Below are 27,194 nucleotides of genomic sequence, written 5' to 3' on the forward strand. Positions count from 1 at the left end.
CTCCCTACTCCACCTTTAGGTCAGGGCTGGGGGGGAGGTTTGAGTCCATCTGGTAATGTGGGAGGTGGGGGAGAGGGTCAGCATCTGCCCGCGTATACAGGGGAAGAGGGGGGAGGAGTAAAATGGAAAGGGATCATTCGAGATGCGTTATTAGAAGGGGTTATAATTCCACAAGCGTATCCAGTGATTGTGGGTGCGGGTCTTGAGGGAAGAAATATTTGGCAACCATTAGATTGGAAAATTGTAAAAGAAGCATTGTTACTACAGTTAGCGAGGGATAACGCAGATGAGACTGCAAAAAAGTTATTGCAGGGATGGCAAATCGTGGCCCCACCTTAACCGAGCTAATGGATGCTTGCGGGAAAGTAGGAACCACCACATTTCAGATGGAGCATTTAGCAAAAACTTTTGCTGCAGCAGTTAAGGTAGTTCATCGTTGTTATACGTGCGAGCAAGAAGGTCACTTTAAGAAAAACTGCCTTAAAAAGTCGAAGCTGAATGGGAGAGATAACTCTGCTTTGATGTGTCATTGCTGTGGGAAGCTGGGGCATCTTGTGAAGCTGTGCAGGTCTAAGTATAATGCTCAAGGTCAGCTCATAACAACCAGCTGCAGAGTGCAGGGAAACTGGAGAAAGAACACGGGGAGGAACGGTGTGCTGACACAAATGAATCTTTATACTACCATGAGACAGGGACCGAAAGAGCCGTTTTTACCTTTTGTTGAGAAATTACAAGAGGCGGTTGAGAAACAAGTTTTTGATGCGAATTTGTGAGAGACATTGATAACACATCTAGCTAGGGATAATGCTAATGCTGATTGTCAAAAGATCATTGAAGCTTTACCTGGAGAACCAGATTTGAATGCTATGATAAAGGCATGTGCAAAAGTGGGTACTGTGGAACATAAGGCTCAACTTATGGCTGCAGCCGTACTTGAGGCTTACGTCGTCACAATTGCAGTCTCTATTCCAATTGTTAGCAGGGCACACAACTTTAACAGCACCACGACAGACTACTGCAGAGGTACAGCAACTGATTACAGAAATAGAAAGCAGGCTACATTCCAAATTTGTACATCGTATTGATTTGAATCAGGAAATACAAATTATCACTTTGTTTGATAGGCAAATTCCGTATGCAATAACTGGTCAATGGAATTCAGTGGAATTCAGAATAATCAAATTCGTTACATATATTGGAATGGTTGTTTCTACCTACGTGTCCCCATGATTGCAGAGCTATTGGCACAGATTATCATCAAAGGTCGGATGCGATGTCGGGAGCTTGTGGCCACAGATCCTGCATCATTAACCATTCCTATTGCAGCTCAGTACTTTGAGCGGTGTATGGCCAATAGCTTTGCTTTGCAAACAGCTATGGAAAATTTCTCAGAACAGGTTGTTTACCACTTGCCCTCCCGTCCTGTTGTAAAATTGAGTGCAGAACTTCCAATTACCAAGAGAGTATTGCGTACGAACACTCCCGTGGATGGAATTACCATTTTTACAGATGGATCTGGGAACACAGGCAAGGCGGGCCTTGTCTGGTATTCTGACGGCAAGTGGGAATCTATGGTAGTACAACAAGAGGGTTCATCTCAGGTGGTAGAATTACGAGCTGTATTAGAAGTATTTCAGAATTTTCCCATTCCCTTTAATTTGGTTACTGATTCAGCATATGTAGCTGACATTGTAAAACAATTGGATAGATCTGTTATAGAGCATACACGTAATCAGTGTGTTTTTGAATTGCTGCGATCTCTGTGGCAAGAAATTCAAATCCGAACTGCATTGTTTTATGTTTTACATGTAAGAAATCATACTAATTTGCCTGGGTTTATTGCAGAAGGCAATGCTCGAGTGGATTCTTTGGTTTCTGACCTTACAAATTCTACTACAGTGACTATACAGGTGCCGGACATTAAACAGCAGGCACGTATGTCACATGAGTTTTTTCATCAAGGACATCGGGCACTGCGACAACAATTTCATTTGTCACACAGTGATGCTCAGAATATTAAAACCGACTCTTAAAATCATAGAATGGGTTTTTCCACCTTTTCATCCTAAAACAACAATTTGTACCAGAGTGGAAGCAATAGCATAATTGCTTGTCAAAGTGCGTAAAAGAATTACAGACATTACCGGACTAGACCCAGATTATATCTATTTACCTATCAAGAAGGAATATCTACAGTGGTTAACAAATCAATCAACTATTTTTCAAATGGCCTTACAAGACTTTACTGGGCAATTGTTAACACATTTGCCAAAAGATAAAAAGCTACAGTTTATTTGCAAACAGGATTGGGAAGAACAACCCATCAGATCAGAGATACCTGTGACTGGACTAACTGTTTTTACTGATGCAGGGAAGCGTGCAAGTCTTGGGGTTCCACAACAACTTAAGACTGATAATGGGCCAGCATACTGTTCACAGATTTTTCGTCAATTTTGTCAACTATGGGGTATTACACATGTCACTGGGATTCCTCATTCACCTACGGGTCAGGCGATTGTGGAATGTGCTCATAGTACATTGAAACAGCTTCTGCAAAAACAAAAAGGGGGAGAGGAGACTGAACCTTCTGAGAGACTTGCAAAAGCTGTTTATGTACTCAACCATTTAACTTTAGCAGGAGATAAGGAGCGACCCCCAGTTGTGATACATTGGGAGGCAGTTCGACAGGGAGCAAGATATGTGCAAAACAAAGGCAAAGTGTGGTATAGGGAACCAGGTACTAATGAGTGGTTGGGACCAGGGGAACTATTACTAATGGGTCGAGGTTATGCTTCTGTCTCTACAGGCACAGGCGTACGATGGTTTCCGATCAAGTGTATTAAACCATATGTGGAGGTGGAATCCAGATCCGGAGATCTGACAGAGAGTAGCAGAAGTCAGCAGGGCAATCAGGGATACAGCAGAAAATAGTTGGCTCAACAAAATCCTGCAAGAATTAGGTGGACTGTTTCTAAAAGAATGGTTAGCCACATTGTTAGAGGGAATAGTTTATGTAGTTGTGATTATAGTTATCACAGGGATCTGTGTGGGTTGTGTTGAGACAATCATCGAGAAAAGTATATGGAAGTAGTGAGATAATAAATCTAACTACTTCCAAAGGGGGAAATTGATACCGGATGGTTTAGCAACAGTTTAGCAAGAGTAGGCCTCAGAGTAGGCTCTAAAAGGCCTGCTCTGTGTTACCTTTACACAGAATCAGCTTTCCTGTCAGTAATTTTCCTTTCAGCTAAAATAACAGAGAATAACAGTATGTTCTGAAGCAAACTACATGTTTTGTAGATAGAGTCTGCTTATGGGGATGTTTATAATAGGCATTATCCTACTTGTGTTACCCTGTTTGTTCGCATGTTTGCAGAAAACTGTGCAACGAATGGTCAATACAGCCTTTTTGGCACAAAAACAAAAAGCAGGATTTATGGGTAAAGAGGGTTAGGATTCTCTGACCGGACTCTGCGAGACACAGGGAACTGGGTTTAAGTAAGAAACAAAGACAAAAAGGACGAGGTAGGACATAGCTCGTTGAAAAACAAAAAGGGGGATTTGTGGGGTTCCCACGGGACAATGGTGGGAACGAGCTACTGAATGAGCTATGTCCAGGCATGTCCAGGGGGTAGTAATGGGGTGGTAATGAAGTAGCCAATCATAATACAGAACAAGGGCCTTGGCTATGAGAAAAATAAGATATGGGAAAGTTGAAAAATAAGAAAGAATGCTGCACCTGCAAGATATAGATTTTTAGCATAAGCCAATCAGGACTAATATAGAGGCGTGTGAACAAAGCATACTAACCAATCATAATAGAAATGACATGTACACAGAGTGTGTACAAAAATAGAATAGTATAAATGTACCCTCAATAGAACAGTATAAATGTACCCTCAGATACGTAAATAAACGAGATCTGCTTAACGATCATATTGGTCTGCGTGCAGTTACTCCGAGCCCTCTCGCGAACACGGACACCATTCACCACCACTCTCTGGGCTCAGCCATCCAGACAGTTTTTAACCCATCGAAGAGTCCACCCATCCAAGCCCCGGGCAGCCACTTTGTCTAGGAGGATGATGTGGGAGACAGTGTCAAATGCCTTACTGAAGTCTAGATAGATCCATCCACAGCCCTGCCCTCATCTACTAAGCGGGTCACTTGGTCATAAAAGGAGATCAGGTTGGTCAAGCAGGACCTGCCTTTCATGAATCCATGTTGGCTGGCCCCGATGCCCCTACTGTCCTGCATGTGCCCGAGCCCTCTCGCGAACACGGACACCATTCACCACCACTCTCTGGGCTCAGCCATCCAGACAGTTTTTAACCCATCGAAGAGTCCACCCATCCAAGCCCCGGGCAGCCACTTTGTCTAGGAGGATGATGTGGGAGACAGTGTCAAATGCCTTACTGAAGTCTAGATAGATCCATCCACAGCCCTGCCCTCATCTACTAAGCGGGTCACTTGGTCATAAAAGGAGATCAGGTTGGTCAAGCAGGACCTGCCTTTCATGAATCCATGTTGGCTGGCCCCGATGCCCCTACTGTCCTGCATGTGCCATGTAATGGCACTGAGGATGATCTGTTTCATCACCTTGCCTGGCACCGAGGTCAGGCTGACAGGCCTATAGTTCCCCGGATCATCCTTCCGGCCCTTCTTGTAGATGGGCGTTACATTTGCTAATTTCCAGTCAGCTGGAACTTCTCCAGTTAACCAGGACTGCCGGTAGATAATAGAGAGTGGGTTGTCAAGTTCATTTGCCATTTCCTTCATTACTCTGGGGTGAATCCCATCAGAGCCCATAGCCTTGTGGGTGTCCAACTGGCACAGCAGGTCACTAACCGTCTCCTCCTGGATTACGGGGTGGTTCACACAGCCCCCCCGTCCCTAACTTCAGGCTCTGGGGACCGAGTCTCCTGAGGCCAACCAGTCTTGACATTAAAGACCGAGGCAAAGAAGGCATTGAGCACCTCTGCCTTTTCCTCATCCCCTGACATTACACTACCCTCCTCATTCAGCAAGTGCTGGAGGCTCTCCTTGACCCTCCTTTTGCTGTTAATATATTTGTAGAAGCTTTTTTTGTTGTCTTTGACCATAGCAGCCAAATCAAGCTCTAATTGAGCTTTGGCCCTTCTAATCTTCTCTCTACATGACCTGGCAACGTCCCTATAGACCTCCCAAGTTACCCAACCCTTCTTCCAGAGCAAGTAGGCTCTCTTTTTTTCCTTAAGTTCTAGCCTAAGTTCTCTGTTTAACCAGGCCGGTCTTTTTCCCCGACGGCTTGCCTTCCTACACACCGGGACAGCCTGCTCCTGAATATTTAACAATTCCCTTTTGAAGCATGTCCAGCCTTCCTGGACTCCTTTGCCCTTCAGGAAAAACTCCCAAGGGAATCTGTCCACCAACCTCTTAAACAGGCTAAAGTCTGCCTGCCAGAAATCTAAGGCAGAAGTTCTGCTCTTGCCCCTCCTTACTTCCCCCACTATCGAAAACTCTAACAGTTCATGGTCGCTATTCCCAAGATAGCCACCGACCCTCACATCTCCCACTAGTCCTTCTCTGTTCATGAACAACAAGCAGGGCCCCTCCTCTAGTGGGCTCATTTACCACTTGCATGAGGAAGTTGTCCTCCACACATTCGAGGAACCTTCTAGATTGCTTCCTCTCTGCCATGTTGTATTTCCAGCAGACTTCCGGCAAGTTGAAGTCGCCCACGAGTACAAGGGCCGGCCACCGGACGGCTTCTGACAGCCGCTTGTAAAACGCCTCGTCCGCCTGCTCATCCTGGTTGGGTGGTCTATAACAGACTCCCACTGTAATGTCCGCCCTGCCCACCTTCCCCTTGATCTTTACCCATAGACATTCAACCTTGTCATCCTCACCATCTTCCTCAATTTCGACACAGTCCAGGGACTCCCTAACATACAGCGCTACCCCACCGCCTCTCCTGCTTCGCCTGTCCCTCTTAAAGAGCTTAGAGCCATCCATAGCTGCACTCCAGTCATGAGAGTCATCCCACCACGTTTCTGTGATGGCAACCACATCATAACCTTCCTGCTGTACAGTGGCTTCTAGCTCTTCCTGTTTGTTGCCCATACTGCGTGCATTGGTGTAAATGCACTTCAGCTGGGCTAGCGGCCTTGCCCCTGACACAGGCCTGTCGCCCCTAGGTTCATTTGCGGTTGCCCTGGTCTTACCCCCCTCCCCCATCGAACCTAGTTTAAAGACCTCTTGATCAGCCCTGCCAATTTCTGGGCCATAACCCTTTTCCCCTTCTGACTCAGCTGTTCCCCTTCCGGCATAAGCAGGCCTGGTGCCATGAAAGCCGCCCCGTGGTCAACGAACCCAAAATCCCACCTACGGCACCAGTCTCTTAGCCACGTATTAATCTGTTGTATTTTCATAGTCCTTTCCCTATTTTCACCAAACACTGAAGGAATTGAAGAGAATACAACCTGTGCACCTACCCCCTTCACCAAACGCCCCAGGGCCCTGAAGTCCCTTTTGATTGCCCTGGGACTTCTCCCTTCAATCTCATCCCTACCCACCTGGAATACTAATAGTGGGTAGTAGTCAGAGGGCCTCACCAGTTCAGGAATGCTCCTGGCAACGTCCCTTACCTGAGACCCAGGGAGGCAGCAGACTTCCCTGTGAGTTGGGTCTGGCCTGCATATGGGGCCCTCCGTTCCCCTTAGCAGGGAGTCCCCTATAACAATTACTTTTCTTTTCTCCTTTTTGGAGCTGGTTGCAACCCTCCTACTTGGTTGCTTCTGTTTACGTAGCCCCGTAGAAGGTCCTTCACCTAGATTCGTGTCTTCCTAACACTCAGGAAGACGCTCAGGCTCCAGCATCTCATACCTATTTTTCAGGGGGACGCAGGGAGGGGAGGAAGATCGGGATGGGATTCACCTGCCACCTCGAGCAGGGACCTGCCTCCATTCCCCCCCATCCCCTAGGTCTCCTCCTGCTCCTTGTGGAGGAGGAAGAGGATCCTCCACTTCCTGGAGAGCGTTAGGCCCGTCCGTTTTCCCCAGGACAGGCAGGGAACAGCACTGCCCGCCAGCCTCTTCCTGGGATGCTCTTGTACTCCTTAACCTTTCCGCCTCCTCCTTGAGTTGGGCCACCAAGGAGATCATGTCGTCGGCCTGTTCGCACCTCACACAGGTGAGGTCTCCGTTACCCTCAAGTGCCAGGGCCAGGCTCTGGCACTCCCTGCAGCCTGCCACCTGCACCTCTGCATGCTTCCGCGGCAGGTCCGTTTGGGTTGCCATGTCCTTTCTGGCACCCGCAGAGGACTTAGGGCCCTGCCTAGTGGAAACCATACCTTCCTGGCCCACCTACCCTGCTCGCCCTGCCTGCACGAACTGCTGCGCAAACTGCCACGCCCCTGTTTGCGTGCTCCAGGTCGCCGCGCTCCGGGTCGCCGCGCTCCCCAGGGGCCCTTCAAATCTCCTTCAGTGCCTCCAGGTAAGCCCCCTCCTTGCCTGATTCGTTGCCGGGAACTTCTGGGTCCAGACGGGACTCAGGGATGCTGCTCGGGTGGCCCTGAGTACGGAACCCGCCCGGTACAGCCCAATCTCGCCCTTGCCCCACACTCACCTCAGTCGCTGTCGGTGCTGCTGCTGCTGTCGCCGCTGCCACCGCTGCAGCCGACACGGTTAGGGTCACGGTTAGGGCCTAGGGCCCTCTGGGTGACGGTTAGGACCTAGGGCCCTCCGGGTGACGGTTAGGACCTAGGGCCCTCCGGGTGACGGTTATGGCTGTTTCTAGCATTAGGGCCAGTCACCAGTAGGGTCAGGGTTCGGGTTCGTCACGGTTAGGGCCTAGAGCACTCCAGGTGACTGTTAGGTCCGTTGCTAGGGTTAGGGCTTGTCACCAGTAGGCTCAGGGTTTGTGTTCTTCACGGCTAGGTCCTAGGGCCCACCGGGTGACTGTTAGGGCCGTTGCTAGGGTTAGTTCTAGGGCTAGTCACCAGTAGGGTGAGGGTTCGGGTTTTTCACGGCTAGGACCTAGGGCCCTCTGGGTGACGGTTAGGGATGTGGATAGGGTTAGTTCTAGGGCTAGTCACCAGTAGGGTCAGGGTTCGGGTTCGTCACGGTTAGGGCCTAGGGCTCTCCGGGTGACAATTAGGGCCATTGCTAGGGATAGTTCTAGTGCACACTAGGGTCAGGGTTCGGGTTCGTCATGACCAGGGTCTAGGGCCCTCCAGGTTAAAGTTAGGGCCGTTGCTAGGGCTAGGGCTTGTCACCAAGAGGGTCAGCGTTTGGGTTCGTCATGGTTAAGGCCTAGGGCCCTCAGTGTGACGGTTAGAAATTTTGCTAGGGTTAGGGGTAGTCACCATTAGGATCAGGGCTCGGGTTCAACATGGTTAGGGCCTAGGGACTTCCGGGTGAGGTTTAGGGCCGTTGCTAGGGTTAGGGCTAGTCAATAGTAGGGTCAGGTCTCGGGCTCATCACTGTTAGGGCCTAGGGCATTCTGGGTGACAGTTAGGGCCGTTGCTAGGGCTAGGGTTAGTCCCCAGTAGGGTCAGGGTTCGGGTTCATCTTGGTTAGGGCCTAGGGCTGTCTGGGTGATGGTTAGGGCCTTTGCTAGGGTTAGGGCTAGTCACCAGTAGGGTCAGGGTTCGGGATCGTCACGATTAGGACCTAGGGCCCTCCGGGTCAAAGTTAGGGCCGTTGTTATGGGTTAGGGCAAGTCATTAGTAGGGTCAGGGTTTGGGGTCATGCCCATTAGGGCCTAGGGCCCTACGGGAGACTGTTAGGGTCGTTGCTAGTGTTAGGGCTAGTCACCAGTAGGGTCAGGGTTCGGGTTCATCACGTTTAGGGCCTAGGGTCTTCTGGGTGACGCTTAGGGCCGTTGCTAGGGTTAGGGTTAGGGCTAGGGCTAGTGACCAGTAGGATCAGGGTTCGTGTTTGTCATGGTTAGGGACTAGGACATTCCGGCTGACAGTTAGGTTCGTTGCTAGGGCTAGGGTTAGGCCCCAGTAGGGTCAGAGTTCGGGTTCGTCACGGTTAGGCATTGGGGCCCTCCAGGTGACGGTTAGGCCCATTGCTAGGGTTAGGGCTAGGGCTAGTCACCAGTAGAGTCAGGGTTCGGGTTCATCACGATTAGGGTCTAGGGCCCTCCAGGATAAAGTTAGGGCCCTTGCTAGGGTTAGGGCTAGGCCTAGTCATCAGTGGGGTCATCGTTTGGGTTCGTCATGGTTAAGGCCTAGGGCCCTCCGTGTGACGGTTAGAACTTTTGCTAGACTTAGGGATAGTCACCAGTAGGATCAGGGTTCGGGTTCAACACAGTTAGGGCCTAGGGCCTTCCGACTGATGTTTAGCGCCGTTGCTAGGGTTAGGGCTAGTCACTAGTACGCTCAGGGTTCCTGTTCGTCACGGTTAGTGCGTAGGGCCCTCTGAGTGACGTTTACGGCCGTTGCTAAGGTTAGGGCTACGGCTAGTCACCAATAGGTTCAGGGTTCGGGTTCATCACGGTTAGGGCCTAGGGCACTCCGCGTGATGGTTAGGGCCGCTGCTAGGGTTAGGGCTAGTCACCAGTAGGGTCAGGGTTTGGGTTCATCCCTGATAAACCTAGGGCCTTCAGGGTGACGGTTGGGGCCGTTTCTAGAGTTAGGGCCGTTGCTAAGGTTAGGGCTAGGGCTAGTCACCAGCTGGGTCAACGTTTGGGTTCGTCCCAGCTGGGGCCTAAGGTCCTCAATTTTAAGGTTAGGGCCGTTGCTAGGTTTAGGGTTAGGTCTAGTCACCAGTACTGTCAGGGTTCGGGTTCGTCACGGTTAGGGCCTAGGGCCCTCCGGGTGACGTTTAGGCCGCTTGCTATCGCGAGGTCTAGGGCTAGTCCCGAGAAGGGTCAGGGTTCGGGTTCATCACGGTTAGGGCCTAGGGCCCTCTGGGTGACTGTTAGGGTTATTGCTAGGTGTAGGTCTTGTCACCAGTAGGGTGAGTGTTCGGGTTTGTGACGGTTAGGTCTTAGAGTCCTGTGTGTGATGTTTAGGGCCGTTTCTAGAGTTAGGGCTAGTCACCAGCTGGGTCAGGGTTTGGCTTCATCACGGTTAGGGACTAGGGCCCTCCGGGTGACGGTTAAGGCCGTTGCTAGGGGTAGGTTTAGGGCTAGTCACCATTAGGGTCAGGGTTCGGGTTCGTCACGGTTAGGGCCTAGGGCCCTCCGGGTGACAGTTAGGACCATTACTAGGGTTAGGACTAGGGATAGTCACCAATAAGGTCAGGGTTCTGCTTTGTCATGATTACGGCCTAGGGCCCCCCAGGGGAAGGTTAGGGGCGTTGCTAGGGTTAGGGCTATGGCTAGTCACCAGTAGGGTCAGGGTTCGGGTTTGTCAGGGTTAGGGCCTAGGGCCCTCCGGTTGACAGTTAGGACCATTGCTAGCGTTAGGGCTAGGTCTAGTCATCAGTAGGGTCAGCGTTGGCCTTCATCGTGGTTAGCGTCTAGTGCCCTTAGGGTGACGGTTACGGCCGTTGCTAGGGTTAGGACGAGTCACCAGTAGGGTCAGTGTTCGGGTTCGTCACAGTTATGTCCTAGGGCCCTCCAGGTGACGTTTAGGGCCTTTGCTAGGGTTAGGGCTAGGGTTAGTCACCAGTAGGGTCAGGGTTTGGGTTCATCAAGGTTAGGGCCTAGGGTCCTCTGTGTGATGGTTAGGGCTTTTACTAGGATTAGGGCTAGTCACCAGTAGAGTCAGGGTTCGCGTGCATCACGGTTAGGGCCTAGGTCCCTCCGGGTGACGGTTAGGGCCGTTGCTAGGGTTAGGGGTAGTCACCTGTAGGGTCAGGGTTCGGGTTCGTCATGGTTAGGGTCTAGGGACCTCCGGGTGACGGTTAGGCCTGTTGCTATGGCTAGGTCTAGGGCTAGTCACCAGTAGGATAAGGGTTCGGGTTCATCACGGTTAGGGTCTAGGGACCTCCAGGTGACGCTTAGGGACTTTGGTAGGGTTAGGTGCAGGGCTAGTCACCATTACGGTAAGGTTTCAGGTTTGTCACGGTTAGGGCCTAGGGCCCTCCGGGTGACGGTTAGGGCCGTTTCTAGGGCTAATTCTAGTCACCAGTAGGGTGAGTGTTCGGGTTCATGACAGTTAGGGCTTAGGGCCGTGCTGGTGACGGTTAGGGGCGTTTCTAGAGTAAGGGTTAGTCACCAGCTGGGTCAGGGTTTGGGTTCTTCCCGGTTAAGACCCAGAGCCCTCCAGCTTAAGGCTGGGCCGTTGCTAGTGTTAGGGCTAGTCTCCAGTAGGGTCAGGGTTCGGGTTCATCACTGTTAGGGCCTAGGGCCTTCCAGGTGACAGTTAGGGCGGTTGCTATGTCTAGCTCTAGGTCTAGTCACCAGTAGGGTGAGTGTTCGGGTTCTTGATGGTTAGGTCTTAGGGCGCTGCGGGTGACATTTAGGGCCGTTTCTAGAGTTAGGGCTTGTCAACAGCTGGGTCAGGGTTTGGGTTCTTCCCAGTTAGGGCCTAGGGCCCTGCAGGTTAAGGTTAGGGTTGTTGCTAGGGTTAGGGTTAAGGCTAGTCAATAGTAGGTTCAGGGTTCGGGTTTATCACGGTTAGGGTCTAAGGCCTTCCGGGAGACTATTAGGGGCATTGCTAGGGTTAGGGCTAGTCACCAGTAAGATTAGGGTTCGGGTTCTTCACAGTTATGTCCTAGGGCCCTCCGGGTGACAGTTAGGACCGTTACTAGGATTAGGGCTAGGGCTAGACACCAATAGGATCAGGGTTCGGGTTCGTCACGATTACGGCCTAAGGCCCCGCAGTTGAAGGTTAAGGCCATTGCTAGAGTTAGGGCTAGTCACCAGTAATGTCAGGGTTCGAGTTCGTCACGGTTAGGGCCTAGGGCTCTCTGGGTGACGTTCAGGGCCATTGCTTGGGCTAGTTCTAGTCTACAGTAGGGTCAGGGTTCGGGTTCGTCACGATTAGGGTCTAGGGACCTCCAGGTGACAGTTAGGGCCGTTGCTAGGGTTAGGGCTAGGCCTCGTCACCAATAGGGTCAGCGTTCGGGTTCCTCATGGTTAGGGCCTTGGGCACTCCTGGTGACAGTTGGGGCCGTTGCTAGGGTTAGGGCTAGTCACCAGTAGGCTCAGGGTTCCGGTTCGTCACGGTTAAGGCCTACGGCCCTCCGAGTGACAGTTAGGGTAGTTGCTAGGGCTAGGGCTAGGCCTAGTCACCGATAGGCTCAGCGTTAGCATTCGTCATGGTTAGGGCCTAGGGCCCTCCGGGTGATGTTTACAGCCTTTGCTAGGGTTACGGCTAGTCACCAGTAGGGTCAGGGTTCGTGTTCATCACGGTTAGGGCCTAGAGCCCTCCGGCTGATGGTAAGGCCGGTTTCTAGGGCTAGGTTTAGTCACCAATAGGGTGAGTGTTCGGATTTGTGATGGTTAGGGCTTAGGGCGCTGCGGGTGACGGTTAGGGCCGTTCCTAGAGCAAGGGTTAATCACCAGATGGGTCAGGGTTTGGACTCGATGGGTCCCCAGATTGGACTCGATGATCCCTGAGGTCTCTTCCACCCTGGTTATTCTGTGATTCTGTTTGGCTTCCTCCCGGTTAGGGCCTAGGGCCCTCCAGGTTAAGGTTACGGCCGTTGCTATGGTTAGGGTTCGGGCTAGTCACCAGGAGGGTCAGGGTTCGGGTTCATCACGTTTAGGACCTAGGGCCCTTTGGGTGATGGTTAGGGCCGTTGCTAGGGTTAGGGGTAGTCCCCAGTACCTGGTACCCGTTTCCACTCTCACACACAGAGGTATCACCGGCAGCTGGCACTTAGTCCTTGCAGCACAAACACACACACACACACACACATGACAGAGTGAGAATATGCAGAGATTAAAAAAAGAGATTTAATAAGAAGATGGAAGAAGACAGGGCAGACTGCGGTGATCAGGCACACGGCTCAGCCAGACAAGTGCACTGACCAGCCCCTTTCTACGTGGGACCAGCCCTTTTTATACCCTTTTCTGTCAATCCCCCATCTTTACTCCTCCCCTCCCCGCCTTCCCCTGCATGTCCATCATGGGTTTGCACAGCTCTATCGATTCCCACATCCCTCCCAGTCCAGGGTCCCCCTGGTTCACCATCTTGCAGAGTCTCCGGTCTCACAGGAGGGGGTGGAGGGCTGCAGGGCAGGGACGTCACTCACCCCTAGTTGGCAACTAACTTCTTGCTTCAGAAAATGTCGCCAAGGTCATGTAGTCATTGGCGCAGGAGATGCCGTCTGAGCACACGGGATAGGACGGTTTCTGAGACAATGCCGAAGGGAAATAAAGGCGGCGGGGGCGGGGCGAGGCGCACTGCAGAGCCGATCCCTCCAAGGACACAGAGGTCTGACCAGCATCTGGTGCCCATGACCTGCCTTCCTGGCCTGTGATGGGGGTGCCCCAGAAAAGGGTGTGGGCTGGGAGTCCAGGAAGGCACATGGGCCCAGCATGGGGCTCTGAAATCTCCTGTGAAGCCAGGAGTGCTGAGTCCATGGGGCAGCGAACCACCACCCCTCCCAGAGCGGGGCAGAGGGCCCAGGGCTCCGGGCTGCCTGTCCGCACTCCTCTCCTGCCCCAACACCAAATTGTGCTGTGTGGGGGATGGTGCTCCCTACAGCCCCAGTAAGAACCAGTTTCCTGCTGAGGCTCCAAAACACCAGGTGCCCCAAGGGCTGGCACCATCTGCCCCTCGCCTCTCTCAGACTCATGGGGGGACACTCCAGTTTGCCCTAATCTGCCCTTATGTGGGGGCACATGGTGGGTGGGAAGGGGATCTCGTTCACAGAGACACCCCAGGTGCTTGGGCTCCCTCAGCCATTCTGCTCATGGCAGTGGTGCAGGCAGAGAGGACCCAGGCCTCTGGGTGCTGGCAGAGGAGAGGGGACATGGGCACGGGCACACACACACATACACACAGAGCGCAGCTTTGCTGAAGGGGTTTATTGGTCATGAGAGGGAAATGGCCCAGGGCTCCCAGGGGTCAGGCGGGGTCATCCAGGGATGATCATCTCCTCATGCCGCTGGAGGAGGACAGGAAAGGGTTGTCACCACCAGTTCTGGTCCTGAAAGACAGAGCCCAACATGAGACCCCCAGTGTCTGCTGGGACATGAGAAGGGCCTTGTCCCCACCGTCTGTCTCTGCAGAGAGCTGGGGAGGGAGAAGGGAATTGGAGCCCTCAATATACCCAGGAGAGGACTTGGGTCTCCTGAGATCCATGTGGCACCCAGAGGCCCTTGCCCAGTATATCATTACCCCGGGGATGCCCCTAACTCTCCCAGAAGCTTGCCCAGGCCTCACAGTGACCTGGGCATCTGTATGGCACCAGAGCCCCTGGCTGCTCTGCACAGTGACACTCTAGGTTCGTAGAGCCCCACTGGGTGCAAGGAAGGGCATGGGGGTGGCAGCTGTGTCCAGATCACCCTGGACATGGATCGTGGACAGTCCCCTCCGTTTTCCTCTCCATACGCAAGGTCTGCCCACCCCAGAGGGCTCAGGGATCCCCCAAAGCCCACAATCCTTTGTGGGGCTGGAGACGTGATCATGCTGCCTACCTAGTAACGAAGAAATCGAAGGAGGCGTACCAGTCTCCGAGCATCAACTGACCAGTCACGAGATGCAGGGGGCTGTGGAGAAAGGGAGGGTTAGGGACACGCTTGGGTGCGCTGTGGTGTACTGGGAGGCAGGGGAAAAAAATGGGTCTGTGGGGAAGGTGCCTCCAGGGAGAAATGGGATACATGAGCTTGTATGGTGGTGCAGAGAAAGCAGTGGGGGTCCTGGGGAAGGGACCCACCTGGGTCCATGGCTGTGTACTGGGGCATCCTGGGGTGTACTGGGTTGTAATGGGATGGATGGGAATGCAATGGGCCCTGGGGAAGGGGCCCTCCCTGGGAAAACACTGGGGTGCAAGAGTGTTCTCTGGAATTGCAGGGGGGTGCACTGGGGTGTAGTGGGGCACACTGGGATGCCCTGGAGTGTCATGGCCATGGAGGGGAGGAACTGGGGCCAGCAGAACTCGTGGTACCTACCCCATCCTTCTTCACTCGCGGTAAGGATAACCCCACCTATAGAGAGACCACGAGAGCTCAGTGATCACTGGGATGTCCCCGTCCCAGCAAGGGATGGCAAGACCAAATTGCCCTCCTGTTCCCAAGACTGGATGCCCTCCAAGCCCACCCCACTACTTACTGTTGGGATAAGACTTCCGCTTCCTTCGAAGGGCAGCTAAGGATGAGAGTAAAAGGGTGGTCTGGATTGGACCTTCGTGGGGCTGTGGGTGGGGCACAGGTGTCCCCAGTCCCCACAGCCCCATGGCTTCGCCCTGCTCTCAGCAGGAAAATCCCTTCTGCTGTACTCACTCCCATTCCTCCAAGTCTCACCTGGGATACCTGTTCATGCAGGGACCAGGGGTGGGGATGGAGACCAAGACAGGGTGGAGAATTTGGGGACTCCTAAGAGCATGGGGATCGGGGGCACCCAGAGACAGGCACTGGGGTGAATTAGCTGACCCCAAGGGACTGGGCTGGGGGGATTGAAGGGTCAGGGCTGCGTGGGCTGCAAGTGAGGGACAAAAGAATTCAAGCGGAGGGGATATGGGGACTTCAGGAGAGGTCGTTGGTGGGGGGCAGAAGGAAGAGGACTGCAGAGGACCAAAACGAGGGCATTGGGAGAGTGTTTGGAAGTGGGCATTCAAAGGAGGTGATTTGGGGACACTGCTTTAGTGGACAGGATGAGCAGCAAAGGTCTGAGGGGAAAGAGTGGGAGAAAGGGATTGGGAACAATGGAAGGGAGGGCATTTGGGGACCCTGGATAGGACACGGAGGAGATCCTGGGGAGGAGATGTCCAAGCAGAACAAAAGGATGGGATGGGGAGGCCCAGAAGGGAGAGATGTGTGGTCAGCAAGACAAGAAACCAGTGGGGTCCTCCAAGGAGTTTGCGGTGGACCCTCCCAGGGAGGGGAGAGATCCAACCATTCACTGAGGACCTCGGGCTCTGGGCACCAGGAGGTTAATTACGGGGGGAGTGGAGGAAAGACACGGAATTGTGGGAGGGAGAAAGCTGCATTGTGTGGGGCTGGAGGTGCAGGGGAGCCTGGAGGAGCCCCTTGCTTAGGAAAGGGAGAGGCCAAGGCAAGGGGTTTCACGCTCACCACTCCAGATTCATTCTGCCGGAGAGCTGGTGTCCTGTAGCCAAGACCCATCCCCAGCCTTGAGCCCCTCCCTGTGGCACTGGGGACTCACCTGAGCATCTGCCGGGGTGCACAGCAGGATGGTGAAGAGCAGGGCCACGCCGAGCACTGCGACCTTCATCTTCCTCTGCGGTGTGGTGAGTGCTGGGTGAAGCTGGAGAAGGTGAGGGGCAGATTTATCCCTCACAGGACTCCTCCTTGCCCCTCCCCAAGAGCCCCCAGGGCAAAGCCACGCTTGGCAGAGACACCAGCCCTGGCAACAACCCCAGCCCCATCACACAGTCACCTCTGCCTTCGCCACTGCTCCAGCCACCTTCCCTGGCATCAGTCCAGCTTCCTGCATGGGGCAGCTGCACATGGAAGGGCCCAGGCATCTGGGAGTGGTGAGGGGGACCGGGCAGTGTGCCCCTGACAGCCGGACACCCTCCAGTGACCACCCACTGCTCCAACACAAAACCAACCTCCAACAGCCCACCAAACCCACATCCCCCATGTCCTTGTGCCCCTCAACTCCTAGCACTGCCATCTCCCAGTGCCGCTCGTCTCCCTGGCAGGTCTTTCCCTCTGGGACCCCTCCAGAGATGACACCAGCCTGAAACAAGGGGAATCCAAGCAGAATTGTCTCTGAGCCCTCACAAGCCCTTGGGTAAATGGGGGGCTGGGACTGACCCCGCTTCTTGTTGCACCAGGGACCCCACAATTAAGGAACACTGGGAGGACAACTGGGGGCAAAGGCAATGGGGACAGCCGGGCGACAGGGATCTTTGGTCATGGGAGGCACTGGCAAGTGGGAGCACTTGTGAACACTGGGCACCAGGAGACGAGGGCTTAGCTTGGGGCAAGTGCTGGGGTGGTTGCAGTGCCTAGCTCCCACTCACCTCATTTGCCTGGCACTGCAGGCCCCAAACTGGTCCAGTACCCAGCCACAGCCTCCCACAGCAGGCACCAGAGGGGAATATCCCCTGCCCTGGCCCTCACCCTGCCACTGCCTGTGGCCACTGTGCCCTCCCAGACAACCTGGGGCCCATTCTGCAGAACTGCCCCCCGACAGGGGGGCCCAGTGACCCCATCCCCAGCAAGGCTCTGGCTCCAGCCCTGTCCCTGCCTGGGACTTGGCCACAGATCACTAAAGGCCCTTGTCCCCACGGAGTGCCCCTTCAATGCCCTCATCCTTGGCCCAGGCCAGCACTGTCCCTGAGCAGGATGTGGCCATCCTGGGGGACACAATGAAGCAGGCTCTTGTCTCCAAGCAGCCACTCGGAGCTAATTGTGGGGACAGAGCTCCCCCGGCAAGAGGAGGGATGTTTGTTCCCACAGCATCTCTGATAAGCGGTGTTTGTCCAGGGCCCGTGGCACAAGGAACCCGTTCAGCAAGCTTGGTGCTTCACGAGAGTGCCCGATCAGAGGGCGTCTGGGGGGGGTTAAAACCACCTGGACCCCTGGGCTTCCTGCAGCCCTGGCAGTGGGCAGAGCCCACAGAGGAGGGCAGTGCTGGGGGGGACAGGGGAGGAGCAGGTCCTGGGGCACCATGGGGCACCTTGAGGTTCCCTCGCTCCCGTGGGTACAGGCTAGAGCCCAGAGGTGGGGACACTCCCGAGGGAGCAGTCCGACACCCGGGGTGTCACTCTCCTTTGCAAAGCCTGGTGGCAGGGGAGTCCTGCAGGAGCGGGGCTGGGAGCAGCCGGGGTGATGGAGATGCCTCCCCAGGGGCACCGCGTCCCTTTCCCTCTCCTCCCACCTGCCCTGCAGCTACCCCTGGCTTCCCAGGGTGGTTTCCTTCACAGCAGCCCTCTCCCAAACATCCCCATCGTGGGGGTCCTGGGCAGCATCCTCTGGCCAGTGTGGGGCAGGGGCAGCGTGGGATTGTCCGCAAGTGGTTCAGCTCTCCCCGCTGAGTGGGCAGAGCCGCTGCGTGAAGCTGCTGGCCTGGCTCACACAAGCCAAGCAAGACTTTTTCCAGCAATATGGCATCGATGCACCCGTTGTTTCCAGTGGTGACACTCACACGATCAGCTGTCACTGCTCTCTTCAAGGATGCAAGTGCCCCAAACAGCAGAGGGAATGGCTGGTCCCTCTGTTAGCAGGGCCATACTCATCATGAAGATGGGCATGTGTTGCATCAGCAGGCTCAGGCACCCCTCTTTTGCCTCCCTGGAGGTGCACACAACTCTCAGAAGAGACAGGTATCAGGACAGATCTGTAAGGATTTCTGCATAAGGAGAAGAGCAGCATTTTTCCTGGTGCTTCCCTAGCCCTGGGAGGAGATAGGGCCAGTAAGGTCTCAATCAGGAGATGCAGCTCATGGTTACTTGTCTCTTTCGGTAGCTGATAGTCAGAAGTCACCACCACGTAATGACCAGCAAATCCACTGGCCGCACTGAGCAACAGCAGCATTGAAGGCATTGGAGTCATTGCCTGGACTGAGTTCAGGGGACATAAGCATGATGGTAGCACGTCCGTGAGTACTTCATGAGGCTGACACGTTCCTCTGTAAACTCATCCTCTCTTTGTGATGTGCCACAGTAATTCAAGCTGGCCATCTGCAGCACTATTCAGCACCCTTAAGGGAAGAGAGCGTCTGTGGATCTGAAGACATACAAACAGACACTGTGGCTAAACCAGAGACCCAGCCCTCAACTCTACCAATTGCCCCTATAGTCAAGAAGGAGGTTCTTTCTGTTGCTGGGCTTGCCTGGCCAATCCATCCACAGCTGGTGCCTCCACATCTGTCCAGCTCATTATCACCAGAGTGTTGGCATATGACATCGGTGCACTTTGTACTAACTTTCACAGCATGGACTGTGTCACTGGATTTCATCCAGGTCTTTGCATGCCTGCTTGCTCTCCACATTGCTGTAAATCACCTCCACCATGGCTAATTCCCTCAGATACTGGATACCTCCCTCAATGGTGTTCCACTTGTTTGGGAATCTGCAAGATCTTCCTTGAAAGGATGCCTGTCCTTCCCACTCGACAGGAGCTGTCTCCAGAGGCTGAGGACTGCTGCCCCTTTTCCAATCCCCTTGTCAATGGCCTTGTCCCCAGCAAGGCATCCCAGCTGCTGGGCTTCCTTACCCTCTCATTCCTGACTATTGGCCCCAGTATCCGGCATCGCAACGGCTTGATGACAATTTTCTCTCCTAGATGACGGCAGAAATTGTTTTGCATATCTCGCAAGTTAACCTCAGCTTCCATTGCTCCTTCTTGACTCTAGGGGCAATTGATAGAGTTGAGGGCTGGGTCTCTGGTTTGGCCAGTGCCTGTTTGTATGTCTTCAGATCCACAGACCCTCTCTTCCCTTGAGGGTGCTGAAGAAGATCAGTAGGCGTAGACCAGGCCCCAGCACAGTGCAACAAGCTGTGTCTCTTTGGCATAGGCAGGGCCAGGGCACCCTTTTTTCCAACATTCTGTCACTTCATGGGGATCCCACACTTGTTTGGGTTGAAGTCCCAGACCATCGCAGGTGACAACCATTCTAGGGACCTGCCCCTATTCTCCCACATGCTTTGCCACCCATAACCACACTGCCTCGGGGCCTGGGTAATATTCCTAAATAGTTGGTTAACCTTAGAAAAAGCTGAAAAAATATTCCTGAGAAGTACCAATAGCAGCATTTTGGCTACCCCAGGATGTTCAAGATCCTGAAGAGTTACTGTAACGACGGATAAAATGTCTGCTACACAGAAGAAGGTGGTGAAGGTGCCGTCCTGTGTTTCCTCCACAAAAACCTCTCAGAGGAGAAAAGGGAAAAAATGTAATTGGCAATTGTCTCCATGAGATGATTCCCAAAGCAGAGTAATGGCATCAGTGCAGAGCTCAAATACCAGAACTAGCTCAAGGCCAGCGCTTTTACAAACATTCTCTCGGGCAAAACACCACCAAGCACTACAGAGCACAGCGAACTGCAAAAGCCAAAACCAGCCTTTAACATGTGCAACAAAAAAGGGGGCATGGCACAGATCAGATAAACTAATGTCGAGAACAGAGAAGTCAATATCATGACCAGCAACTGTTCAACAGATAAAGCAATGGTACGTTCCCTCTCACACGCTCTGGTCAAATCTGTTGTTACTTCTATCCCAGCCAAAAGCAGCACGGCAGGACAGAGAACCCCTGCCGAGTCCCATCCTTCCCCCCACCCTCCACAGGTACTAAGGGACACTGGGAACTGGAGGGTACTGGCAGATGGGAAGCAAGATGTAACCGTGGGGAAACAGGGCCCCCACTGTCCGTGTGTCCCCACCGACACGCCTGCCAGTGCTGCAGAGCTGCCTCTCCCCTCTCCTTCTACCCCTCATCCCTTCTCCTCCCCTTTCGTGCCTGCCTCTGTTGGTCTTTCTCTCCCTGCCTGCCTCCATCCCTGGGTTTCCTACAATGGGGCAGGCGAAGATGCGTCTCCAAATGGTAGGGGGGAGAGCTGGGCTGATTGCTTGGGCTCCAACCCTATACACGTATGCCAGACGAACAGACCAACCAAGGTTTCCACCGAAGAAGCAGCAGTACACGCACTTGTCTTTTTCTCCCCTTTCCCTCACTTCAGGTCAAAGCCTGAGGACAGCAACCACGCTAAAAAGTTCTTTGGAAAATAAAGGTGGTAAAAATTCCACTGCCTCACAGAAGGGACTGCAGGAAAACCAGAGAAACTCCCAGAAGTGCTCTCAGCCCTGCTCAGAGAAGGTGGAGGGAGACAGCACGTGTAGGATTAGCTACACTTTAGACCAAGCTTGTAAAATCTCTTGTCTGTCTCTTTGTCAATCTGGAAGACCTGTGACATTTTACATTTTCAATATGCTACTGTTACAAAAACACGAGTACGTCTTTTTAGATACCACTAAACCAGCAGATGGGATCTTCCTGAATAGCACCTTTCGTGGTCAGTGGCTATCAAACGCCATCCGCCTGATCCGCATTCACCTCGAGGGCAGCCTTGGCCTCTCCTGAGTCAATATTCCTCAGTTCTGACAGTGCGTACAATTCATCAATCCTTTTTGAAATAACTGCAGAATACAAATAACGTTAGAGCATGTTTAAATAGGATAAATAATTCAGCACTGTGTGACATCGCTGTCTAATAAAGAGCGCACAAAGCAGAAGCAGCCAAAATGCAAATCTTCCAGCTGACTGCCTGCTCTCTGGGCAATTCCCAAAGCAAATATTCAAGCCAGTTGCCTTAAATCTTTTCACAACTGACCCACAACAGATGTCTTATTTATACTCTGTGTCCCGTAAAGATAGAACCATAACCCTTAAAAATGACATATAATGTCAATGAAGAATCTGATCCTCTTACAGGTCTCATGAACCACTTATCAGTGTAATTTTATTTATCTCTTTTCATGTGGATAAAACCAGACAGGCTTTCTTTGAAGCCGTGACAGGAGCCTGCATCATGATGGGAACAAAAGCAGTGACACCTTGGATTCACTGAAACTCAGGCAAACCTCCCAGACTTCAAACCTCAACCAGATTTTTACCACCAGCCTTTGATTCTCAGTTTGTGTCTCATAAGAAATAAATTATCCTCACACCCTCACACACAGAGGACTCAAACAGAGCACTCTTTTCAGACATGTCACATGGTCTGCTGGATGGTTATGGCAGTGAATGGCGACTGGGAAGCACAGTGTGGTGGCTTGGATTACTGTGGCACATCACAAAGAGAGGATGAGTTTACAGAGGAACGTGTCAGCCTCATGAAGTATTCACGGACGTGCTACCATCATGCTGATGGCCCCTGAACTCAGTCCAGGCAATGACTCCAATGCCTTCAATGCTGCTGTTGCTCAGTGTGGCCAGTGGATTTGCTGGTCATTACGTGGGGTGACACATGCCCATCTTCATGATGAGTATGGCCCTGCTAACAGCGGGACCAGCCATTCCCTCTGCTGTTTGGGGCACTTGCATCCTTGAAGAGAGCAGTGACAGCCGATCGTGTGAGTGTCACCACTGGAAACAACGGGTGCATCGATGCCATATTGCTGGAAAAAGTCTTGCTTGGCTTGTGTGAGCCAGGCCAGCAGCTTCACGCAGCGGCTCTGCCCACTCAGCGGGGAGAGCTGAACCACTTGCGGACAATCCCACGCTGCCCCTGCCCCACACTGGCCAGAGGATGCTGCCCAGGGCCCCCACGATGGGGATGTTTGGGACAGGGCTGCTGTGAAGGAAACCACGCTGGGAAGCCAGGGGTAGCTGCAGGGCAGGAGGGAGGAGAGGGAAAGGGACGCGGTGCCCCTGGGGAGGCATCTCCATCACCCCGGCTGCTCCCAGCCCCGCTCCTGCAGGACTCCCCTGCCACCAGGCTTTGCAAAGGAGAGTGACACCCCGGGTGTCGGACTGCTCCCTCGGGAGTGTCCCCACCTCTGGGCTCCAGCCTGTACCCAGGGGAGCGAGGGACCCTCAAGGTGCCCTGTGGTGCCCCAGCACCTGCTCCTCCCCTGTCTACCCCAGCACTGCCCTCATCTGTGGGCTCTGCCCCCTGCCAGGGCTGCAAGAAGCCCAGGCGTCCAGGTGCCTTTAACCCCCACAGACGCCCTCTGATCGGGCACTCTCGTGAAGCACCAAGCTTGCTGAACGGGTTCCTTGTGCCACGGGCCCTGGGCAAACACCGCTTATCAGAGATGCTGTGGGAACAAACTGCCCTCCTCTTGCCAGGGGAGCTCTGTCCCCACAATTAGCTCCGAGTGGCTGCTTGGGGACAAGAGCCTGCTTCATTGTGTCCCTCAGGTTGGCCACATCCTGCTCAGGGACAGTGCTGGCCTGGGCCAAGGATGAGGGCATTGAAGGGACACTGCGTGGGGACAAGGGCCTTTGGTGATGTGTGGCCAAGTCCCAGGCAGGGACAGGGCTGGAGCCAGAGCCTTGCTGGGGATGGGGTCACTGGCCCCCCCCTGTCGGGGGGCAGTTCTGCAGAGTGGGCCCCAGGTTGTCTGGGAGGGCACAGTGTCCTCAGGCAGTGGCAGGGTGAGGGCCAGGGCAGGGGATATTCCCCTCTGGTGCCTGCTGTGGGAGGCTGTGGCTGGGTACTGGACCAGTTTGGGGCCTGCAGTGCCAGGCAAATGAGGTGGGTGGGAGCTGGGCACTGCGAAGTCCCCAGCACTTGCCCCAAGCTAAGCCCTCGTCTCCTGGTGCCCAGTGTTCACAAGTGCTCCCCCTTGCCAGTGCCTCCCATGACCAAAGATCCCTGTCACCCGGCTGTCCCCATTGCCTGTGCCCCCAGTTGTCCTCCCACCTCCCAGTGTTCCTTAATTGTGGGGTCCCTGGTGCACCAAGAAGAGGGGTCAGTCCCAGCCCCCCATTTACCCAAGGGCTGCTGAGGGCTCAGAGACAATTCTGCTTGGAGTCGCCTGGTCTCAGGCTGGTGTCATCTCTGGAGGGGTCCCAGAGGGAAAGACCTGCCAGGGAGACGAGCGGCACTGGGAGATGGCAGTGCTGGGAGGTTAGGGGCACGGGGACATGGGGGATGTGGCTTTGGTGGGCTGTTGGTGGATGGTTTCCCGTTGGAGCAGTGGGTCGTCACTGGAGGGTGTCCGGCTGTCAGGGGCACACTGCCCGGCCCCCCCACCACTCCCAGATGCCTGGGCCCTTCCATGTGCAGCTGCCCCAGGCAGGAAGCTGGACTGATGCCAGGGAAGGTGGCTGGAGCAGTGCCAAAGGCAGAGGTGACTGTGTGATGGGGCTGGGGTTGTTGCCAGGGCTGGTGTCTCTGCCAAGCGTGGCTTTGCCCTGGGGGCTCTTGGGGAGGGGCAAGGAGGAGTCCTGCGAGGGATAAATCTGCCCCTCACCTTCTCCAGCTTCACCCAGCACTCACCACACCGCAGAGAAAGATGAAGGTCGCAGTGCTCGGCGTGGCCCTGCTCTTCACCATCCTGCTGTGCACCCCGGCAGATGCTCAGGTGAGTCCCCAGTGCCACGGGGAGGGGCTCAAGGCTGGGGATGGCTCTTGGTTACAGGACACCAGCTCTCCGGCAGAATGAATCTGGAGTGGTGAGTGTGAAACCCCTTGACTTGGCCTCTCCCTTTCCCAAGCAAGGGGCTCCTCCAGGCTCCCCTGCACCTCCAGCCCCACACAATGCAGCTTTCTCCCTCCCACAATTCCGTCTCTTTCCTCCACTCTCCCTGTGATTAATCTTCTGATGCCCGGAGCCCTCAGTTCCTCAGTGAATGGTTGGATCTGTCCCCTCCCTGGGAGTGTCCACCGCAAACTCCTTGGAGGATCCCCACTGGTTTCTTGTCTTGGTGACCCCACACCTCTCCCTTCTGCCCTCCCCATCCCATCCTTTTGTTCTGCTCAGACATCTCCTCCCCAGGATCTCCTCCATGTCCTATCCAGGGTCTCCAAATGCCCTCCCTTCCATTGTTCCCAATACCTTTCTCCTACTCTTTCCCCTCAGTCCTTCCCTGCTCATCCTGTCCACTAAAGCAGTGTCCCCAAATCACCTCCTTTGAATGCCCAGAGCAGGGCGAAGCCATGGGGCTGTGGGGACTGGGGACACCTGTGCCCCACCCACAGCCCCAACAAGGTCCAAGCCAGACCACCCCTTTGCTCTCCTTCCTTAGCTGCCCATCGAAGGAAGCGGAAGTCTTATCCCAACGGTAAGTAGTGGGGTGGGCTTGGAGGGCATCCAGTCTTGGGAATAGGAGGGCAATTTGGTCTTGTCATCCCTTGCTGGGACCGGGGACATCCCAGTGACCAGTGAGCTCTCGTGGTCTCTCTGTAGGTGGGGTTGTCCTTACCGCGAGTGAAGAGGGCTGAGGTAGGTACCACGAGTTCTGCTGGCCCCAGACCCTCCCCTCCATGGCCATGACACTCCAAGGCATCCCAGTGCACCCCAGTACACCCCAGTGCACCCCACTGCAATTCCAGAGAACACTCCTGCACCCCAGTGTTTTCCCAGGGAGAGCCCCTTCCCCAGGGCCCCCATTGCATTCCCATCCATCCCATTACAACCCAGTACACCCCAGGATGCCCCAGTACACAGCCATGGACCCACGTGGGTCCCTTCCCCAGGACCCCCACTTCTTTCTCTGCACCACCATACAAGCTCATGTATCCCATTTCTCCCTGGAGGCACCTTCCCACAGACCCGTAGTTTTCCCCTGCCTCCCAGTACACCACAGCGCACCCAAGCGTGTCCCTAACCCTCCCTTTCTCCACAGCCCTCTGGCTCTGCTGAATCGCCAGTTGATCTTCGGAAACTTTTACTCCAGCTTCTTCGTGTATAGGTAGGCAGCATGATCACATCTCCAGCCCCACAAGGGATCGTGGGCTTTGGGGGATCCCTGAGCCCTCTGGGGTGGGCAGACCTTGCGTATGGGAGAGGGAAAGGGAGGGCACTGTCCATGATCCATGTCCAGGGTGAGCTGGACACAGCTGCCACCCCCATGTCATTCCTTGCACCCAGTGGGGCTCTACGGACCCCAGGACCACTGTGAGAGCTGGGTGGGGTTCTGGGAGAGTTAGGGGCATCCCGGGGTGATGACACACTGGGCAAGGGCCTCTGGGTGCCACATGGATCTCAGGAGACACAAGTCCTCTCCTGGGTATCTTGAGGGCTCCAATTCTCTTCTCTCTCCCCAGCTCTCTGCAGAGACAGACGGTGGGGACAAGGCCCCTCTCATGTCCCAGCAGACACTGGGGGTCTCATGTTGGGCTCTGTCTTTCAGGACCGGAACTGGTGGTGACAACCCTGTCCTGTCCCCCTCCAGTGGCATGAGGAGATGATCATCCCTGGATGACCCTGCCTGACCCCTGGGAGCCCTGGGCCATTTCCCTCTCATGACCAATAAACCCCTTCAGCAAAGCTACGCTCTGCGTGTGTGTGTGTGCCCGTGCCCATGTCCCCTCTCCTCTGCCAGCACCCAGAGGCCTGGGTCCTCTCTGCCTGCACCACTGCCACGAGCAGAGTGGCTGAGGGAGCCCGGGCACCTGGGGTGTCTCTGTGAACGAGATCCCCTTCCCACCCACCATGTGTCCCCAGATAAGGGCAGATTAGGGCAAACTGGAGTGTCCCCCCATGAGGCTGGGAGAGGCGAGGGGCAGATGGTGCCAGCCCTTGGGGCACCCGGTGTTTTGGAGCCACAGCAGGAAACTGGTTCTTACTGGGGCTGTAGGGAGCACCATCCCCCACACAGCACAATTTGGTGTTGGGGCAGGAGAGGAGTGCGGACAGGCAGCCCGGAGCCCTGGGCCCTCTGCCCCGCTCTGGGAGGGGTGGTGGTTCCCTGCCCCATGGACTCAGCACTCCTGGCTTCACAGGAGATTTCAGAGCCCCATGCTGGGCCCATGTGCCTTCCTGGACTCCCAGCCCACACCCTTCTCTGGGGCACCCCTCATCACAGGCCAGGAAGGCATCTTGGGGCCACCAGACACTGCAGAGCATCCTTCAGGGTTGTGTGGCCCAGCTCCATCAGCATGGGATTGGGACAAGCTGGTTCCCCGGTGCTGAGGGAAGGGAAGGGAAGGGAAGGGAAGGGAAGGGAAGGGAAGGGAAGGGAAGGGAAGGGAAGGGAAGGGAAGGGAAGGGAAGAGGAAGGGAAGGGAAGGGAAGGGAAGGGAAGGGAAGGGAAGGGAAGGGAAGGGAAGGGAAGGGAAGGGAAGGGAAGGGAAGGGAAGGGAAGGGAAGGGAAGGGAAGGGAAGGGAAGGGAAGGGAAGGGAAGGGAAGGGAAGGGAAGGGAAGGGAAGGGAAGGGAAGGGAAGGGAAGGGAAGGGAAGGGAAGGGAAGGGAAGGGAAGGGAAGGGAAGGGAAGGGAAAGGAATACCTAGGAGGGATCTTATCAATACTTACAAATACCTTAGGGGCGGCTGTCAAGGGGATGGGGCCAGACCCTTCTCTGTGGTGCCCAGTAACAGGCACCAACTGAAACATGGGAAGTTCCATCTGAGTATGAGGAAAAACTTCTTCACTTTGAGGGTGACAGAGCACTGGAACAGGCTGCCCAGGGAGGGTGAGGAGTCTCCTTCTCTGGAGATATTCAAAACCCACCTGCATGCAACTCTGTGCAACATGCTGTACGTCAACCTGCTTTAGCAGGG

The sequence above is a fragment of the Nyctibius grandis genome, unplaced genomic scaffold (assembly GCF_013368605.1).
Source record: "Nyctibius grandis isolate bNycGra1 unplaced genomic scaffold, bNycGra1.pri scaffold_59_arrow_ctg1, whole genome shotgun sequence".
In the NCBI taxonomy this organism is placed as follows: Eukaryota; Metazoa; Chordata; class Aves; order Nyctibiiformes; family Nyctibiidae; genus Nyctibius; species Nyctibius grandis.